This window comes from Phacochoerus africanus, chromosome 4, assembly GCF_016906955.1.
Source record: "Phacochoerus africanus isolate WHEZ1 chromosome 4, ROS_Pafr_v1, whole genome shotgun sequence".
Classification (NCBI taxonomy): domain Eukaryota; kingdom Metazoa; phylum Chordata; class Mammalia; order Artiodactyla; family Suidae; genus Phacochoerus; species Phacochoerus africanus.
In genome coordinates this window covers 86,509,157-86,524,109 of record NC_062547.1, presented here as the reverse complement: position 1 = coordinate 86,524,109, position 14,953 = coordinate 86,509,157, and positions in this window count along the sequence as shown.

The window sequence follows — 14,953 nt, the reverse complement described above, 5'->3', positions numbered from 1 at the left end:
ATATTCTTTGGCAATGAAAATAAATGAAGTACTGATATATCGTATAACATGAATGAACCTTGGAAACATTACCCAAGTGAATAAGCCAGTCACAGAAGCCCGCGTATTGTATGATTACATTTTTGTAAATGGGCATATCTTTGAGACAGAAAGTAGATTAGTGGTTGCTAAGGGGTGGGAGGGGGAGGATAAGGAGTGACAACTGATATGGGGGTCACTAAAATGACATTCTTTACTGGGGATGAAAGTGTTCTAAAATTAGATTGTAAGCAGTTGCACAACTGAATATATGAAGAAATATTGACATACACTTTTATATCAGTGAATTTTATGGTAAGTGAAATGTATCTCAATAAAATTGTTAAAAATAAAACAAAATAGAATAATTATTGAAGCATGAGTAGAAGAAGCTGCACTGTTACCAGTGGAATAGCAATTCCTCGGTTCTTGTCCTCCCAAAGAAGGACTTCAGTGGGACAAACATAGAGCAGTTTCAAGCAGCAGGAGTTATAGCAAACTTAAAGTTTGCTTCTGAAGAGACTGAGACTGGCTGTCTGGAAACCAAAACAGCCTTGCAGTGGGGATAGATCTAGTTTTTCAGAGCAGTGGGTCATTTGATTGACCTGTGTCTTGAGTTATTTGATTGCCAAGGTGATTGACAGCTTTAGATTTTATGACTTTTCTTCTTGTATGCAAGTGCTTATTACCCTTAAGCACCCATGTGAAACCCACGCAGGTGGGAGGAGCAAAACCAGCATGCTTATTTATTATAAGTATGGCATAATGAACCCCAGTCATTCTGGGTCACCTCTTAAGTCTTGGTGCACCTGCACCAAGCAGTGCTGGCGGTTTGGGAAGCTTAGTGGTGTTTCTTGACCTTCTGTTTGGCCTTGATATGGCTAGGAACTTAGCAGCCCTTAACCACAGAAGGGACGATCTCTGGGCGTGTTCTGGTCAGTGTCACGGTGGGTAAAGGAAAGAGAAACATGACTCCATCTAGGATGGGGTGGGACTGTTCATGTCTGCCTAGATTCCTAACAAAACTATTTACTTTATTATGGTGTTTAGATTTTAAAAAGTGCAGTGCAGAGGCTGCTGGCTATGGAAGCTACTGATTCTTTAGTCATGAAGCCAGAAGATAATGGGATAACATCTTTAAAGTGTTGAATGAAAATAATTAGCCACCTAAGATCCTGAATACAATGAAAATTCTTCAGAAGTGAAGGTGAAATAGAGACATGGTCTGACAAAAAAGTTAATTTTATTATCAGCACACATGCACTAAAAGGAGCTTTTTTCGGCTGAGAGCAGATGATCACTCAATGGAAGCACAGTAAACCAGAAAGAAGTGAAGAGCCCCTCAAAGAGTAAATATGTGAATAAAATTAAGTGGTTTTGGGTTATTAAAAATAATAATATAGGGTTTAAAATGGATGTAGAAATAAATACATTTTAAAAATAGCACAAAATGTGGGGATGGTTAAAGTGTAGTAAAGTTCTTACATGGTCTGGGAAATGGCAAAAGTGCTAATTTGTAGCACTTGTTGTATGTAGCACTTGTTGTATGTTGTAATCGCTAAGGAAACTGATGAAAGAATAATAAATGAGGGAGTTCCCATTGTGCCACAGTGGAAACAAATCCAACTGGTATCCATGAGGATGCCGGTTTGGTCCCTGGCCTTGCTCAGTGGGTCAAAGGATGCAGTGTTGCTGTAAACTGTGATGTAGGTCGCAGCTGTGGCTTGGATCCTGCATTGCTCTGGCTGTGGCACAGGCCAGCAGCTATAGCTCTGATTCGACCCCTAGCCTGGAAACTTCCATATACTGTGGGTGTGGCCCTTAAAAAGCAAAGAAATAAAGAAAGAAAGAATAATAAATGAATGTATAAATAATGTGCAGTATTGGGTAACTCATGAGGCCTGGATTGATCAGACTCTGCATATTCCAAGGTTTTAAGGGCTGGCACTTAATCAGCTCCTCTGAGGCCTTGGATATCCGGCCTGGTAAGAGTATATTTGCATACCTGGGGCTGTGGGCCATATCACCTGGTTTGTTGCTAACGGTATGAATTATGATAAACCCCTGTTTTTGTTCATTTGTGACCCAGAGCTATGCTATTACCAGTTTGACCTGGGGAGGTGGGTGGGGTGGCACTGGAGACTGATTAGCTAAGGTTAGTCACACAGGTACTCCATTCCTCTGTCTAATGACTGACCCCCACCTCCAGGTAAAAAACAAAAACAAAAACCAACTATATATATGTCCATAATATCTCATTAGAGCTAGGGGAAGGGAATCCTGGGCACAAGGCTTGGGTGAGATTCTTTGGTCCTTCCCCTGTTGGTAGTACTTTGCATCAATGCTGGGAGAATTGAGTGCTATCATTATACTCTAATGGTAGAGTCAACTGGAACTCCTCTATGTACCTTTCTCATTTGCTCACTTTAATCTGTATATTTTCATAGTATTAAATCATAATGGTAAGTATACAGCATTTCTGACCTCTGAGTCCTTCTAGGGAATCATTTAACCTTAGGGTGATCATGAGGTCTGCTGACACAACTAACAAGTTGATGAGAGGGAAAGTAGAATAATAAATTCTTGATTGATCTAAATTAAGGCAAGACAGAAAATTAAGTAGGAAATAAATAATAAGTTGTTAATTAACAACTAACAGGTTGTACGTTGTTAAACAACTAACAGCAAATTAACAACAAGCCCATAGACAATAACAATAGTCAAATCAACAACTAACATGTCAAGTAGAAAATATGAATTAACTAACAAATTGTTAATTAACAACTAACAATAGATGGGAAAAATGGAGGGAACTATGTCTAGTCACTTATGATGGAGCATGATAATGTGAGAAAAAAGAATGTATACGTGTATGTGTAACTGGATCACCATGTTGTACAGTAGAAAAAAAATAATGTATTGGGGAAATAAAAAAAGTAACAATAAATTCCTTTTTTAAATCGAAGTATAGTTGATTTACAATGTGCCAATTTCTGCTGTACAGTAGTGACTCAGTCATATGTACATACATACACATATATATACATTTTTTTATGTTATAGAATAATAAATTCTTGATTTATCTAAGATATGACAAGAAGGAAAAGTAAGGAGCAAATAATAGTTGAGACAGGTAGAAAATACAGATTAAGCTGGGAGATTTAGACCCAGATATTATCATAATTACTGTAAATATAAGTGGGCTAACTAATGAAAAGACAAATTGTCAGACTCAATTTTTAAATCCAATTATATGTTGTTTACAGGTCCACGTCTTAAATACAAGGACATGAAATCGTAGTTGAGATTAATATACTTCTCAGTCAGTAATGGAAAAAGCAGGAAAAAATAAGTAAAAATGTAAAAGATTTGAACAATCTTAACCCAATGGATTATAGTTACAACCCAGCATTAAACAACTGAAGAATCCATATTTTTTTCAAGTAAGCATAGAACATTTACTAAAATTGACCATATGCTGAGACACAAAGTTTAACAAATATCAAATGATTGAAATCATGCAGAGTGATTTCTAATGATTGTGGAATTAAGGTATAAATCAATAACAAAAATAATAAATCCCCAAATAATTGGAAATTAAGCAACATTTTCTGTATAACTCATGAGTGAAAGGACAAATCACATTGGAAATTAGTAAATTTTGAGCTATATGTTGATGTAAATACAGCATATCAAAACTTAAACAGGTAAATTTGTGGTTTGTGAGATCCTTATATCTCTGAATATACTAGAAAGAAGAAAGACTATCAGTGAACTAAGTCTTCATCTCATGAAATTAGTAGAGGAACAGTGAATTAAACTCAATGTAGAAAAAGGGAAAAAATAAAAGAACAGAATGCAATTAAGCAGAAAACAAAGGTACAGTAAAGAAAATCGACAGAGCCAAAAGTTGTTCTTTGAAAACATTTAACAAACTTGAAAAAAACTCTTAATGTTGATGATGAAAACAGAGAAGGCACAAATGAACAATATCAGTAACAAAAATGAGACATTGTCACAGATCCTTTTTATTAAAAAGATGATAAAGAAGGACATTATATATCTTTTAACTTACAAACTTGAAAATTTTAACAAAATGGATTGAAAAAATAATAATTTACCAAAATGAAATCAAGAAGAATGAAAAATTCAACTATATTTTCTTCTTTTTTTTTTTTTAGGGCCGCACCTGCAGCATACGGAGGTTTTCAGGCTAGGGGTTGAATCAGAGCTGTAGCCACTGGCCTATGCCATAGTCACAGTACCTTGGGATCTGAGCCGCATCTTTGACCTACACCACAGCTCATGGCAATGCTGAATCCTTAACTGAGCGAGGCCAGGGATCGAACCTGTGTCCTCATGGATACTAGTCAGAGTCGTTTCTACCAAGCCATGACGGGAACTCCATCAACTATATTTTCTATTAAAGAAATTGAGCCTTGGGAGTCCCCTTGTGGCTCAGTAGGTTAAGGATCTGGTGTTGTCACTGCTCTGGGTCTGGTTACTGCAGTGGTGTGGGTTTGATCCCTGACCTGGGGACTTCTGTATGCCACAGGTGTGGCAAAGAAAAAAAAAGTCTTATTAGAAGAACCTCTCAAAAAGAAATCTAAAGTTTGAGACAGTATCCCTGGTGAATTCTAAACATTTAAATGAGAAGTATGTAACTCCATTAAATAAGCTTTTCCAGCAAATGGAGGTACCTCAGAAAACTAAATATAGAACTACCATGTGACCCAGCAATCCCACTCTTGGGCATACATGCAGACAAAACTTTCCTTGAAAAAGATACATGCACCCATGTGTTCATTGCAGCATTATTCACAATAGCCAAGACATGGAAACAACCTAAAATGTCCATCAACAGATGAATGGATTAAAAAGATGTATATATATTACAATGCAATACTACTCAGCCATAAAAAAGGACAAAATAATGCTATTTGCATCAACATGGATGGAACCAGAGACTCATACTAAGTGAAGTCAGTCAGAAAGAGAAAGCCAAATACTATGTGATATAACTTATATCTGGAATCTAGTTCACAGCATAAATGAACCTTTCCACAGAAAAGAAACTCATGGACTTGGAGAACAGACTTGTGGTTGCCGAGGGGGAGGGAGTGGGGTAGACTAGGAGTTTAGGGTTAATAGATGCAAACCATTGCATTTGGAGTGGATAAACAATGAGATACTGCTGTAAAGCACAGGGAACTGTATCTAGTCACTTGGCATGGAATGTGATGGAGGATAATGTGATAAAAAGCATACACACACACACACATATGACTGGGTCACTTTGCTGAATAGTAGAAATTGATAGAACATTGTAAATCAACTATAATGGAAAAAATAAAAATGTTAAAAAATTATTCTGTGATCTTAAAGACCTCATTACTCTACAAGGAGGAAAGTTAAGATTGTAAGAATTGGAAAGGAACAAAACTATCACTGTTCATAAATATGATTGTGTACGCACAAAATTTTAAAAGTACAAATAAGCTGTTAGCAAATTTAACATACAATCAAAATGCAAAAATCGATTATATTTCTGTGTACTATCGGTGAACAATTATAAAGTGAAAATTTTAAATGCTGGCTTTTGCAATACCATTGAAAACATCACATACATAAGAAGTGGTGTAAAAGGTCTCTCCAGAGAAAACTAGAAAACATTTCTGAGAGACATATATAAGTAAGTAGATACACATATGTGGGGTTGTAAGACAGTATAATTTCCCCCAAATTTATCTGTAGATCCAAAGCAATGCCAGTAAAAATCCCAGCAGGTTTTTTTTTTTTTAAATGTAATATCAAAATGCTAGAAGCTTGCTTTCTTTTTTTAAAAACTTGATATGCTCATTCTAAAATGAATACCTCTGATAAAGGGTAAAATTAAAAGGTTTATGCTGCTAAGTATGAAACTAAAACTACAATAAATACGGTAGAGTGGAATTGACGTGGTAGAATAGTGCTACTATGAACACTCATATACAAGTGTTTGAGTACATGGTAACTTTAAATGTATACTTAGGAATGGAATTGCCAGGTTTTGACTTCTTTGACTTTTTGAGAAACTGTCAAACTTGTGCAGGAGCTTAACGATTTTACATTCCTACTGGCAATGTACGAGGGTTCCAACTTCTCTACATCCTTGCCAAAATTTGCTGTTTTTCATAAAAAACAATTTTTAATAGCCCTCTTAGTTCATATGAAATGGTATCATTGTTTTTGATTTGCCTTTCTCTAATGACTTGAGCATTTTTTATGTGCTTGATGGCCATTTAAATATCTTTGGAGAAATATTGTCCTTTGCACATTTCTTAAATGGGTTGTCTTTTTGTTATGGAGTTATAAGAATTCTTTATATATTCTGGAATTCCTGTCATGGTTCAGTGGTAACAAACCAACTAGTATCCATGAGAACGTGGGTTTGATCCCTGACCTTGCTCAGAGGGTTAAGGATCCAGTGTTGCTGTGAGCTGTGGTGCAGGTCGCAGATGCAGCTTAGACCCCCCCTTACTGTGGCTGTGGTATAGGCCAGTAGCTGCAGCTCTGATTCGAACCCTATCCTGGTAACTTCCATATGCCCTTGATGTGGCCCGGAAAAGAAAAAAAAAGAATTCTTTATATATTCTAGATATTAAACTCTTATCAGATAAATTGTTTGTAGATGTGTTCTTCAGTTATGTGAGTTGGATTTTCACTTTTTTTGGTCCACGCCCACGGCACTGGAAGTTCCCAGGCAAGGGATTGAACTCATGCCACAACAGCAACCTGAACCATGGAAGTGACAACACAGGATCCTTAATCCACCGAACCGCCAGGGAACTCTGGCTTTTCACGTTCTTGATAAAACATTTTTTGATGTACATTTTTTTATTATGTTGCGGTACATTACTTCTGTATCCAATTTTTGAGTTTTTTGAATTATGAAAGGATATTGAATTTTATCAAATGCTTTTTCTGTATCTGTTGAGAGATTATATGTTTTTAAGCCTTAATTTTGCTAATGTGAGTTATCACATTGATTAGTAGATGTTGAACCACTCTGGAATAAATCCCACTTGATCATGGTGTATGATCTTTTTAATTGCTAACTTCTGTTTGCTCATATTTTATGGAGGATTTTTGTGGCTGTGTTCATCAGGAATATTGGCTTATAATTTTCTCACAGTGTCCTTGTCTGGTTTTGTTATTGGATAATGACTGGTCTCATAAAATGAGTCTGGGTGCCTCCTTTTCTGTTTTTTTGAAAGAGAAGGATTGGTATTAATTCTTCTTTAATGTTAGTGGAATTCACCAGTAAAGCCATCTGATCCTGGAATTTGGTTTGTCAGAAGGTTGTGAAATACCGATTCAATTTTCTCACTAGTAATTGATCTGTTTGAATTTTCTCATGCTTCGTGATTCAGTCTTGGCAGGTTGATTATTTTGGGGAATTGATCTATTCTTTTAGATTGTCCAATTTTTTTTTGGCATATAACCAATATTGTTGTTTCTTAGGATCCTTTGTCTCTGTGATATTAATTGTAATGTCTCCTCTTTCAGTTCTGCTTTTATTTGAGTCCTCACTCTTTTTTCCTTGGTGAGTCTAGCTAAAATTTTTTCTGTTTTTTAATCCTTTTTTAAAACTCTAATTTTCATTGATTTAAAAATTTTCTTTTTAGCCTCTAAATTATTTATTTCTGTTATGATCTTTGTTCTTTATTCCCCTCTACTAAATTTGGGTTTCATTTGTTCTTTTCTAGTTCCTTGAGGTATAAATTTAGGTGATTTATTTGAGATCTTTGTTTCCTAATGTAGGCCTTTCCTACTATGAACTTTCCTCTTAGAACTGCTTTTGCTGCAACCCAAAGTTTTTGTATGTTGTATTTCCATTTTCATTTGTCTTAAGATACTTTTTTGGTTTTTGGCTGTGCCTATGGCATGTGGAGGTTCCTGTTCCAAGGATCAGACCTGTACCACAACACTGACCAGAGCCTCAAGATACTTTTTGATTTCTCTTTGCCACATTGGCTATTTAGTAGCATATTGTTTAATCTTCACATGTTTATTAATTTTCTAGTTTTTTCTTGTAATTTATTTTTAGTTGCATACTGTTGTGTTATTTGGTAAAGATACTTGATATGATTTCAGTCTTCTTAAATTTGTTAAGACTTGTTTGTGGCTTAAACAGTTTTTAGTTTTAATTGAAGTCCACTTTATTTTTCTTTTCTTTTCTTTTTTGGTCTTTTTGCCTTCTCTAGGGCTGCTCCCATGGCATATGGAGGTTCTTAGGGCTAGGAGTCTAATCAGAGCTGTAGCCACTGGCGTACGCCAGAGCCACAGCAACACGGGATCCGAGCTGTGTCTGCAACCTACACCACAGCTCATGGCAATGCTGGATCCTTAACCCACTGAGGCCAGAGATCAAACCCGCAACCTCATGGTTCCTAGTCGGATTCGTTAACCACTGTGCCACGACGGGAACTCCTATTTTTCTTGTGTTATTCATGGTTTTGGTGTCATTTCCAAGATTCCTTTGCCAAATCCAAGTTTATAAAGACTTATCCTATGTTTTCTTTTAGGAGTTTAAGAAATTTAGCTCTTTTTTTTTGTTTTTGTTTTTTTTTTTTTGCTTTTCAGGGCCACCCCTGCAGCATATGAAGGTTCCCAGGCTAGGGGTCTGATCACAGCTGTAGCTGCTGGCCTATGCCTCAGCCACAGCAATGCCAGATCCAAGCCATGTCTGCAACCCACACCACAGCTCACAGCAATGCTGGATCCTCAACCCACTGAGTGAGGCCAAGGAGCAAACCAGCAACCTCATGCTTCTTAGTAGGATTCATTTCCACTGTGCAATGATGGGAACTCCAAAAATATTTAGCTCTTGTATTTAGAGCTTTCATACATTTTGAGTTACTTTTTGTATATGGTGTGAGGTAAGGGTCCAACTTTCATTGTTTTGCATGTGGCTATTGAATTGTTTTGGCATAATTTATGAAAAGATTACTTTTCCCTCATGAATGGTCATGGCACTCTCCTTGAAGATCAGTTGTTTGTAGATGTATGATTTTATTTCTGGACTCTCAATTCTGATTATTTGTGAAATTATTCTTCGTTTTATTGTTTTGCATCTCTTGATTACTACTGAGATTGAGCAACTTCCTGTACCTTATTCTGGTACCCTACTGGTGATACTTATTTCCTGCTTTGAAAGTAGTACCCATTTTTCTCTCTTTTTCTTACTCTCTCCCTCCCTCTCCCCCTTACTTCCTTTTTTGTGAGTGGTATGGGGTGGAGTGAGGATACTGATTTGTGAGGAATATTTTTATATTGTGGTACTGATTCTTTGTTGCTTTTATGTTGCAAAATAATTCTTCCAGTTTTGGGCCACAGCTGATTGACCTACAAGTGGCGCTTGACCCAGGTTGTGCCAATATAATTATTTTCCTGGGAATTACAAAAAAACTTAGAACACAGAGAGACAGACTCTGGGATTGTGTTTGTGACTAGACTCTGGAGAAAAAGATTATCTCCTCAACTCTCCGGTGATGTCCTGGTTCTTTCACTTCCAATGTCAACTCTTCCTTTGAGTCTGTGGAAATGTCCCAGTATCTTTTTAATAGTCACTTATGTAAAAGAAATTATCATGCAATCCAGGGTTGATTTATTTTTGCTTCTAACCACAAAAACAAATAAAAAACTTAAATATAACTCTCAAATTTCTGGGTTGGGTAATTGGTCTGATAGAGGTGCCACTAACCAAAATAGGGACTAAGGGGAGGAGGAGGGCGTAGTATCTGAGGAAAGGTAATTGTTGTAGTTTTGGACACATTGAGTTTGTGCTACTTGTAGAGAATCCAAATAGAACTGTTCAGGAAGAGTGTGAAGTGTAAGAAAGAAAAAAGGACTATGAACAGAAATCTACCTAACACTGACTCTTAAAGGATAGGAAGAGGAAGAGAGGATGGTAAAGTGATCTTAGTTGAGATAGCTAGAGATCTAGGAGGAGAACTCATAGAATCTAGGGATGATGAGAGCTTCAAAGGGAGGGAATAAATAGAATGAATAAAAGGCCTGAGTTTGAGGGAGGGAATAATTAACAGGTCAGGTAAGATTTGGCAATGAAGGGCATAAGTAACCTTGACCTGGTCAGGGGCTGGAAACTAGACTTGAGAAAGTCAAGGAATAAGTGGCATTTTAGGATGTTGAGAGTGAGGGTAGAGTGTTATTTTGAGGAACTTTATGTCAAAGGAAGCAGAGAGATGATGATCGCTAGAAGGGCATATGCGGTTGGTGAGGGAGTGGTTAAAGATGTTTACATGTAAAGTAAAGAGACCAGAAGGAGAAGAAAGGCAGAAGGGAATATGATTTCCAGGAGACAGGAGGGAATGGGGCAGAACACAGATAAAGCGGTTCTGATAAAGAAGGAAAGAGAATGTGGATTTTTTGGTCACACAGCAAATAATTATATTCTGTTTAAGACATGCTATGAAATATGTAGAAAGTGATAAGAGTTCATAAAGGAGACTGCTGCTAAATCTCTATCTGTGATATGTGGAAGACTTCATCCATTTGATGAAGTTCATTTTGATCCCTTACAACTGACTGCCTGTCAATCTGTGTAGCCTGAATACCCAGAGAACCACAGACATGGACTTCGTCACTTCATCCTTGGGATGAAGGATTTTGTAATACTCGATTCATTTTTTTAGGCTCTTCTTCCTTTACTACATTAAAATGTGATGAGTGGTACTGAAAATGAATCTTACTAACCTTATACTGTCTGCTAACATATTCTAACATATATGTATACTGAACTACACAGTTCCATGAAAAAAGTCTCAGTTCTTTAGCAGAATTACCCCATGAATTGAGAGGTTTCTCTTGGATAATGTCTCCCAAACTTTTTCTACATGATGACATACAGAAAGAAAATAAAGGGGGGGGGGGATGGTATATATCCTGTGCACTGGGTGAACAGCTTCTTAAAACTGGTACCAAATGCTCCTGCCAGACTGCCCTGAGGGTTTCAATATCCTGAGCATACCTGAACACACAGGTAACTCATTTGGTGTGCCATGGCATACCAGTTGAGATCTCTGCTCAATTCTCCCACACTTTAAAACGTAGTGCATTCTCCCACACTTTTAATTTTTTTGTTTCTGCTGTATAATAAAGGACTTTCCCCTATAAAATCCTTACCCAAACTATTTAATGTGTAGTTTGGAAGGAGGCTTGTATTGCTAAAATCAGATAGTTTGCTCTTTCCTCACCTATCTCCTTCATAAATGTATATAATATCCTAAATAACCATCTACATTCAAATATATCTTATAGGTCTCCAAATTATATCATTGTGTAGTTCTTTCCTGTTTCTATTGCAAATCTGATATAGGTGTGAACTTTGACTCTCTTTCCTTCAGAAACTAGATATTTCTTTCACAAGTTAAAGTGGTATAATGCTGGGAGAAAATATGTTCATTATTCCAGATATTATACTACAGTATATACTTACTAAAGCATATTAATATGTTTAAATAGTTAATATCCTAGTAGGAAATGAGTTAGTTTTGTTTTTTAATTTCCTAAATGCATTTTAGGCCATTTTTCTATGGACAGAGGCTTTTATAAAGTGTGATTTTTGTAATTTAAAAAATCTTCATTTCTAGTTTTGCATAATTTTATGTTTGGTTTCTAGAGATTAGGTAGTATCATTAACTGTATATGCACTTTTATTTAGGAAAGTTGTAGGAAAATAAGAACTTGGCTTTTCCCATTTAAAGTGTAATAAGAAAAATACAGGAATGTTCTATGCAAGGAAATGTTGAGTTGTATGGGAAATTGTGTTTTAAGACCTACTGTAGATCTATGTCGGTGTCTGTGAAAGAGAGGATAATTAGTGCCTGCACTCTCAGTCATATCAGACTAAAGGTAATGGGGTGTAAGAAATGGTTCATTAGGCTCTCTCAAGTACTTTTACTGTGTCCATACTATTTATACCAGCAGAAAAAATTCAGTCTTTAAAATCAAGTCAAAGCTTTAGCTTTAGATTCTTCAATATGAGAAATAACATTGAGTAATGGTCCCTTAAAGTCAAATGAAAAAATGTACATAAAAAACCTACGCAGTGTTTATTAGCTTGTATGTCATCCACACTGAATACTTACAATATTTGACCTCCTCCCTTCTTAACTACTGGATCTACACCTGATATGTCTCTAGGAGTTTGGAATCAAGGAAGAGGTGAAGTCAGAAACTAGTTTACTAAACACAGTCACTGTTCACATGAGAATTTTAATTGAAAAGGAATTTTGTTGCACAGAGTCTCTTTACCTGGGGTTCCAAGGGATGTAGATGGTGGGGGCAGGTAGCATATGGTAATGAGGCCTTGGTTCCACTTCTAGAAAAATTGCCTGTTGTGCTAGATATGAAAATTGGGTCAAATAACAGAGGATATAGTTTCTTCCTACATACTTGTTTAAATGTTGCTCAGAGAGGTGTTGAGGCAGAGGTATCAGAAGGGGGTGGGTGGTGTGTTTGATGCTGCTGGGGCCACATCTAGTTCCACTGAAAATTTTTGAAGTCAGTCTCTTTTAAACCTTTCTCCCCTCTGATCCCTCCCGCTTCCTATAAAACTGCTGATGTCGGAGTTCCCGTCGTGGTGCAGTGGTTAACGAATCCGACTAGGAACCATGAGGTTGCGGGTTCGGTCCTTGCCATTGCTCAGTGGGTTAACGATCCGGCGTTGCCGTGAGCTGTGGTGTAGGTTGCAGATGCGGCTCGGATCCCGCGTTGTTGTGGCTCTGGCGTAGGCCTGTGGCTACAGCTCCGATTCGACCCCTAGGCTGGGAACCTCCATATGCCGTGGGAGCGGCCCAAGAAATAGCAAAAAAAAAAAAAAACAAAAATAAAAAAACTGCTGATGTCTACCTCAGAGCTTTGGAGTTAGTGCTGGGTGGACATTAGTAGCTATAGTTGGAAATTCTATGCCCACTTACAGAACAATTCCTCAGCATGAAAAAGAATGAAGCACCATAAAGAGTTGGTGGGGGAAGATTTACCACAGTTATTAGCAACTTCGGGGTAAGTTAGATATTTGTTTCTTCAAGTTTAGAGAATAGGAATAAAGTTCTATATTCTGTAATTTCTGTATTGATTAGGGCCTCTGAGTGTTTTAGTAGTGTTCTTAAGAACTCATTGGATTGGGAGAATCTTGCAGTCGATAAGGACAAGTCCAGTACTTGACTTGTGCCTGGTTTAGTCTCTTAAGATCCTTTGGTTTCTTGATATCCCTAAGCCTTGCAGATGGCTGGGCAAAAGTAGTAGAATCAGCTCTAGCCTGGATAGGAAAAGACCTTTGATTCTAAGTTCTTTGAGGCAGTGACATCAGAACAGTGGCAATGTGGTATCACTGCAATTGTGAGTAAATGCTTTTTCAGTTTGATTGGTATAGGAGAGGAAGATGAGTAAAGAGAAAGGAAAAGCATAGGAAATATATAGGAACTGCTCACTTCTTTGTGCACACAAAAAGACCCAATTTCATATATCACTTTGGAGGCTAGATTGATCTAATGAAAGAGATATGCACTGAAAATCAAATACTTATGGTTACTGAAAAACTCACTTGCCAGAAAAATTTTGGTTACATCAATGCCAAGAAACTAGCGTGAGGAGCTTTTTAAATGAATTTGACAACTTTGAGAAGCTTTGCCTTGCTTTGTGAATATTTGCTTTGTAAATATTTCTGAAATAGTAAAATGTCAGAATAGTGAGGAAGATGTTTCTTGATAGGCAATTTTTTAAGTACTTCTGATGACTGTTTACTTATTCTTTTTCTTTTCTTTTTTTTTTTTTTTTTTTTGTCTTTTTGCTATTTCTTTGGGCCGCTCCCGCGGCATATGGAGGTTCCCAGGCTAGGGGTCGAATTGGAGCTGTTGACACCAGCCTACGCCAGAGCCACAGCAACGCGGGATCCGAGCCGCATCTGTGACCTACACCACAGCTCACGGCAACGCCGGATCGTTAACCCACTGAGCAAGGGCAAGGATGGAACCTGCAACCTCATGGTTCCTAGTCGGATTCATTAACCACTGCGCCACAACGGGAACTCCTTATTCATTTTCTTTAAGACTGGGGTTATCTTCACTTACCCTCAAATGAAGTCAGGAAATTAAGAAATTGTTAGGTAAAATTTGTTGGTGGGAAATGTCTATAATTACTCAATGTTATTTATTAGATGTTAGAAGTTCCAACTTGGATTAAAAGTCTATAACATGAAATAGGAAAACCCCCTTGAACTAATATTTTAAATGGTTGTAGTTCTTGTAAAGCAGCAGTAACTACTTAATACTCTTTTTTAATAGAAATTTTCCCCAGCTTTATTGATATATAATTGACATCAAACATTGTCATTGTGTAAGTTTAAGATGTATAGCATGTATATATTAAAAATGATTAACACATTAGGGTTAGTTAAAAAATCTGTCACCTCAGAATTATCACTTTTTTTGTGGTAAGAATTTTTAAGATCTACTCTCTAGTAACTTATAAGTATATAACACAATATTGTTAATTATAGTCACTATGCTGTGCATCAGATCCTTAGAACTCATTCATCTTATATCTGGTAGTTTGTTCCCTTGGACCACCTTTGCCTTTTCCCCCTACCGTCCCACCCCTCACAACTACCAGTCTGCTCTCTGTTTCTATGAGTTGAAGTATTTTAAATTTCACGTATAAGTGAGACTATGCAGTACTTGTCTTTCTCTGTCAGACTTATTTCACTTAGCTTAATGCCCTCAAATTTCATCTGTGTTTTCACAAATGGAAGGACTTTCTTCTCATTTTTTTTTTTTTCAGGAGAAAGGAAATGTTTATAACTCATTAATCTTTTTCCTTTCCTTTCCTTTTCTTTCTTTCCCTTCCCTTTTCCTTTGCCTTCCTGTCTCTC